The sequence below is a fragment of the Mustela erminea genome, chromosome 15, assembly GCF_009829155.1.
Source record: "Mustela erminea isolate mMusErm1 chromosome 15, mMusErm1.Pri, whole genome shotgun sequence".
Classification (NCBI taxonomy): Eukaryota; Metazoa; Chordata; class Mammalia; order Carnivora; family Mustelidae; genus Mustela; species Mustela erminea.
In genome coordinates, this window is record NC_045628.1 from 28,822,351 (window position 1) to 28,829,218 (window position 6,868).

General features: G+C 39.9%; 1 pseudogene; it reads left to right on the forward strand.

Annotated features, from left to right (window-relative positions):
- The first annotated feature begins 646 nt into the window (after positions 1 to 646).
- LOC116574058 lies at positions 647 to 1,434 on the forward strand (annotated as a pseudogene).
- Positions 1,435 to 6,868: the final 5,434 nt, after the last annotated feature.

Consider the following 6,868-nt stretch of genomic DNA (forward strand, 5'->3'; position numbering starts at 1 on the left):
TTCAGGTATAAAGTACAGTTCTTTTAAACTGTAGTAACCAAGCTGTACAGCAGATCTCCAGAACATATTCATCTTGCGTAACTGAAACTTTGTACTCTTTGATCAAAATCTCGCCATTTCTCCCTCCCCTCAGCTCCTGGCAACCACCATTCTACTCTCTGCTTCTCTGACTTCGACTACTTTATATTCTACATGGGAGTAAGATCATGCGATATTTGTCTTTTTGCATCTGGCTTATTTCACTTAGCATGATGTCCTCCAGTTTCCATGTTGTGCCAAATGACAGGACTTCCTGACTTTTTGAGGCTAAATAATATTCCACTGCATGTACAGATAACATTTACTTTATCTGGTCATCTGTCAATGGACATTTAAGTTGTTTCCACAGCTTGGCTACTTTGAATCATGCTGCAATGTAATAACCTCAATAGCAAATGTAATAACCGCAATAGCAGAAAACAAAAGAACCTGATTAGAAAAGGGGCAAAGGACCTGAATAGACATTTCTCAGAAGAAGACATAAATGGCCAACAGGATATGAAAAGGTGCTCAACATCACTAATGAGGGAAATGCACCTCCCACCTGTTAGAAAGGCCATAAGCAAAAAAACAAATGATAAGAGCTCTTTTCATGCCCAGTGCAGCTATGGCTCCTGGTCCCAAGAAGCACCTGAAGAGTGTAGTGGCTCCAAAGCATTGGCTGCTGGATAAACTGAAAGGTGTGTTTGCCTCTTGTCTATCTACTGGTCCCCCTAAACTGAGAGGATGTCTTCATATCATCATTTTCCTGAAGAGAAGACATAAGTTTACACTAAAAGGAGATGAAAACAAGAAGATCCATATGCAGCATTTTGTTAGGATTGATGGAAAGGTCTGAACTGACTTAACCTCTTCTGCTGGTTTGATGGATGTCATTGGCATTGACAAGACTGGGGAGAATTTCCATCTAATCTAAGACACTAAGGGTCGGTTTGCTGTCCATCGCATTATACCTGAGGAGGCCAAGTATCAGTCGTACAGGGTGAGAAAGACCTTTGTGGGGACAAAAGGAATCCCTCACCTGGTGACCCACAACGCTTACACCATCTGCTATCATGATCGCCCATCAATGTGAATGACACCACTCAAATTGATTTGGGAGCTGGAAAAATGACTGATTTCATCAAGTTTGACCCTGGTAATCTGTGTATGGTGACCGAAGTGCTAACCTGGGAAGAATTAGTCTGCTCACCAACAGAGAGAGGGAGACACACTGGTTCTTCTGATGCAGTTCACACAATAGATGCCAGTGACAACAGTTTTGCCGCCCGGCTGTCCAGGGTTTTTGTTACTGGCAGAGGCCACAAACCAAGGATTGCTCTTCTCTGTGGAAATGGTATCTGCCTCTCCGTTTTGGAGGAGAGGCAAGAGACTGGTGGCCAAATGGAGCAGTGAGTAAAATGGTCTCTAGGTGGAGTGACTGGAGATCTTTATACTTAGTGGAAGATAAGAAATATGGCATGGAAAACAAAAGAAACAATAATAAATGTTGATGAGGATGTGGAGAAAAGGGAGCTCATGTGTGTTGTTGACATGAAGGTAAGTTGATGCGCCATTATGCCACACAATGTGGGAGGTTCTTCAAAAAATTAAAAATGGAACTAACTTGTGAGCCAGCAATGCCATATTCTAGGTGTATTCAAAGGAAATGAAATCAGGATCTCAAGGAGGTATCTGTACTCCCACACCTACCTTTTTGGATGAAGAAGTAATGAGAGCAAAGCCTTACTACATGACCAACCATATGCCAGGCAGTTCTAGGCACTTTACATATATTAATTAATATGATCCTCATTGCAATCCTGTGAGATCGATACCCTTAGCATTCCTGTTCTACAGCGAGGAAACTGAGTGAGATTAAGGTCACTTCTTAAGTCCGTCCTGGACCACCAGACCAGAGTGATTTGTGTCCCTGACTTATCAACCGTCTGGCTGTATTGACCAAACTTTTTTAGAATCATGTAACTAGTTCAGGAAAACCATCTAGCAAATTTCCTTGGTGGGAAGAATTTTAACCTATCAGAAGTCTTCTTTCCCAAACTGTTGGTGGGTTTAGAGACCTATTATTCAAAGCTGAAGTCAGCTAGAATTAATTGACAACATAATTTATCATGTCAATGGGGCATTTTAAAGAAGGAAATTAGGTGTTATCAATAATTACACATTTGGAAAAACGGATAGAACCAGGACTGTCCCAGGCATAGAGTCATCCTGGAAAAGTAACTTGAAGCTGGGAAGCTCAACTTCCTTATGATGCAGACAGGAAAACAGCTGGCAATTCCTGCCAATTCTCTGGACACTCTTGGAAAATGAGAGCAAATAGTGTGTAGTTTACTGGCCTCCTACTTTGTACACTGGAACCTCATTTTATTTTATTTTATTTTGTTTTTAAGATTTTATTTATTTATTTGAGAGAGAGACAGAGAGAGCATGAGTAGGGGGGAGAAAAAGAGGGGGAAGGAAAGGGGAAATAGACTCCCTGCTGAGCGAGAAGCCCAATGTGGGGCTTCATGCAGGACTTGATCCCAAGACCCTGAGATCATGACCTGAGCCAAAGTCAGACGCCCAACTGACTGAGCCACCTAGGTATCCTGTAACCCCATTTTAAAATCATTTTGAGAGTCTTAGCTAAGTCTACTTTTTGGAAGCTGTCAAAACAAGCCTGGACTCTAGGCATCTTTGAAAGCAACCTTAGCCTTCCGGAGTACTGATGGGGAAAAAATCAGGAATTTTCCCAAGTGAAGGTCTCAGTAGGATTAATGCTTCAGTCAGTTATTGCTCTCCACTGTCTCCTCCTTCCTGTCACCAGCACCCACCACTCCCTGGTCATAGCCTTGGACAGTTGCCTTCGTCAAATAATATTGTCATAGTCACAAGGTGATAAAGAAGACTAAGCAGCATTTCTCTTAACTCACACTGAAACTGCTTACAACTTAGCACGGTGCTGGATACATGGTGGGTGCTTAATCCAGATGGCTGAATGAATGAATGAAAGAATGAATGAGTGAACGAACATAGGGAAAAGTCGTTGTTCTGTTGGCACTGTTAGCAGCAATAACCCACTGCACGGCTAACAGGATTACAGGTAGTGTTTTCATAGCCTTTCATGTTTTAGGGAATAGGTTATAAAATGTTCTAACTGAAAGTCAAGTTGCCTATAAAAAATAGAAAATCCACAATCTTTATGCCTGAGTGGCCTATTAGAATAGATTAATTCTGGTAGTATGGCTGCTAAGACACCTATAATTTGATGGTAATGTTCCTCTTGTTCAAAATGTTGTTTCAACTTTGACAGCTGGATTTAGGAAAAGTGCAATTCCATAAATATGTGAGCTTGACTGCAGGGTTTCCACCTTTGAACTCTTGGTGGTTTCTTCCTGTTTAGGATGCCCTTGGCCCCACTTCATTCCTCTAAGACCTGCCTTTTCTGGGGAGTTTTCTCAAGCTTGTCTTCTTTCGTGTTGCATTTCTCCACTGCCATTCATGGTGAACTCTCCTCCATCTTCTACCTGAATCCCGTAACATATTTCGTCTGCTCCATTGGGCAAAAGGCACAATGTGTATGGCTTGAATTGGTAGGCACACATTTATCTATATAATAAGTTATAAAAGAATGTTTTCACCGAAAGATTGTGTGTCTTTGTCTTGTCTCTGTTTACTGATAGGTGTATATGTTGCAGAATTAAGTCTCATGATTGCTTTTATTGGAACATACCATTAGGTAACAAAGTTTTGAGCGGGGAAAGAATTTTAGAGCTCACCTACTTATATTAGAAGCTATGTGTATTTACCCAAAAGAATCAAATAACTGTGAATTCTCAACTAGGTTTCAATCAGTAACAAGACTATTAATCAAAGGTGTGAGGACTTAAGTATTATAATCATCTTATAAATAGTAGACAATAATTACTTGGTGTTGGATGGAAATTGGATGGAAATAATTTATTTCTACTGATGACTGATCAGACCTGTACATAAGTAACATATATTTGCAAGATTTATTCTGTAAGGAGGTAAATGTAGTTATTATACATAGCGTTTAAGACAGCATACGTGTGGTTAATCAAAATGATATGGACAATAGGTGATATAAGACTTCAGGTTAATGATCACTATGAATTTTTAAGTTCTTTCGTAGCACTAAGCAATGCCTAAGTATGTAATGACTTTTTCCAAATACCCACTTCATGATAAAAGGCTGAGGTATTTTATATTGATTATAGGACACTAAACACAGCCCTGGTGTTCTAAGAGTTAAGCATTCCTCCTGTGAGTCCAACATGCACCAGGATGCAAAGGAGAATAGCCTGTTGGGTTTCTCCCTGGTTCTCCAGTTGTGCTAAGTAAGGAATCGATGAGTAAACTCAGGCACGAGGATACTTCTGACTTCACAAAAGCAACACAGAGAGGCTTCCTGAGTCCCAGTCAGTGTTTTTTGTTTCATATGTTACATAATGAATTTACATTCTTTTAATGGGTAAGGGACACAGAGGACATTAGCTAGAGGATGAATGTCCATGTTTCCCCTTCTTGTTGTCCCCTGATAACCGTCCCGAATTGGTGATAGCAGAACTTAAAATACAGTATCATGGATGTTACTACAGTCCTTCTGGTACCATCTCCACAACACTCGCCACGGGTGGGTACTCATAAGTACTTGCTGGTGCTGCTAATGCAGAATTCGTATTGAAAAGAAAAATGATTGGGTAAGGTAAGAGTAAAAGACATTTCTTCTCCAATTTTTCTGAACGATGCTGCAGAAGACAGCAAGAAAGCATTCCTTCTGGGCACAGAGAGATGGTCTGTTTGGAGTCGGTAGACAGAGAACGTGGGTGTTCAGGTGTGCTGGCCATCAGGTTAATGCAAATGAGCAATATATCCAGAGTATTGCATGTCTATGGGAAAAAGAGGATGCGGGGGTATGTTCCATCTCTTCAAAACATTATACCCATATAGCAATTTTATGAATTCTTTTGTCAATTTTACAGACCATTCTTCCCAGTGACAACGGGGGGCTTTAAGCATATTGTTCTTAACTACATGATCATGATGAATAGAAACAAATTAGACATATTACTCTATATAGTAGGCAGTATTGACCTATTCAAAAATGCATTATTGGACCAATTTTAAAACAGAAGAATCAAAGTAATTGATTGGTGGCTGTGGAATGTTGGTCCCATCAATATTCAAGTGTATTTTGAACTCTGTATGCAGTTAAGAGAACCTAATTGAAGTCACATAAGCATGATTTTTGATACAACAAAAACAAAAAAAAATATTCTGTGGGGCAAATTTTATGAGACTGGGCGCTACGTACTCTGCTAATGAGGCACATTTGAGGGGCAAATTTTAAAGCCATGACACTCCAGTATTTCATCCAAATAAAAATTAAAAGCTTTTCCTTACATTGGCATAAAATATTATTTTTTCATCTCTTTAAAGAATTTGTAAGCTAGGTTATTCTTCCTTTGAGAAAAATGTGTTTTAGGAAACTTTCCAACATGAGTTTTGGAGAACAATAACAAATACCTGAAATCAATTCTAGATCGCCAAAATTTTAAGTGATAAATTTGGCAGCCTTTCCAAGAATCACTATTTTATTCCAGATATTATGTGAAACATGTTAAATGGATGCATGTTTGTTTCTACTGCCTTTTCAGTTCAAATGCTATCCCCCCGCATTTGAGGAGGGGTTATTAAGAACATGCTTCTGACATTACGGTATGCACCTGAATTTCCTTACGTTTTCCTTATGTTCCTTACATTTTCCTCAAATTACTTTTGCTTTAAAGTAACTAAGCAAATCCCTCTTAATTTTGGTTCATTGCTTCATTTGGTTGAAGCCAACTGAAGGGAAAATCAAGACATATCTGTTTGCACACATTCAGTTTTTATCTACCCAGACACAAAATAGTCATGACATAGATGGAGAAATGGAACCAAGCTTCACATGAATTGCATTTAACATCTAGGAAAATTCTTCTCTAATGAAAATTCACTGATTACTGTCATGGGTACCTGGCTTCTCCATCACCCCTATCTTGTTTTCATGGTTGGGAGCAACTCATCTTTCTCAAGGAGATTTGGGGGCCCACTGAACACACAGCCATGTACCTGACATAGTAGTCGATTGGCTGATCTCTTAGAGCTCAGTGCATACTGATGGAAGTCATCCAAACCATCCTTCTACACCTTTCACTTAACAAGCACAATAATAAATGAATATTTAAAATAGCAGCAAAGGTATTAACTGGAAACAAATAGGTTTCATTTGTAACAAGTGCACACAGGTTAATTATCAAGAAGGAGCTTTTGTGTTGAAACAGGCTCCCTGATGCTGGCCGGGCAGGTGCCGTTAAGGGCCAATTGAGCTCCATAGGATAATTATCCAGGACCAGCCCGCTCTTCTGTTGGTTAACAAAGTGCTGCCCACAATTTGCCTAAACCTATAAACCATCATCTGTGATCCTCAGCAGCAATTAAGTGACAAACATCTCCTCGGCTGAGACTTGGGAAAACAAATGAGACACAGTAGTGTTTAAGGAGCCAGATGGATATTTTTGAACATCAGTTCTGAAGACCAGGTTCCCAATCACAAAGCATCAGGCAGAAGAAGCATATTCCGTGTCATGTGGCAGAGGAAGCACTGGGGTACTTTTGAAAGAAAGACTAAAACAGGCAGAGAAAATAGCTGAAGCAGTGGTAATTGAATAGCACCGGTTCCAAAACGTCACCGTGTGTAGCAGGTGTAAGAGAATAAAGAAAACTAACTCGTTTCCTTCTGGCACTGTTGAGCCACTTCTTTTCGTACGGTTCCAGCTACCCA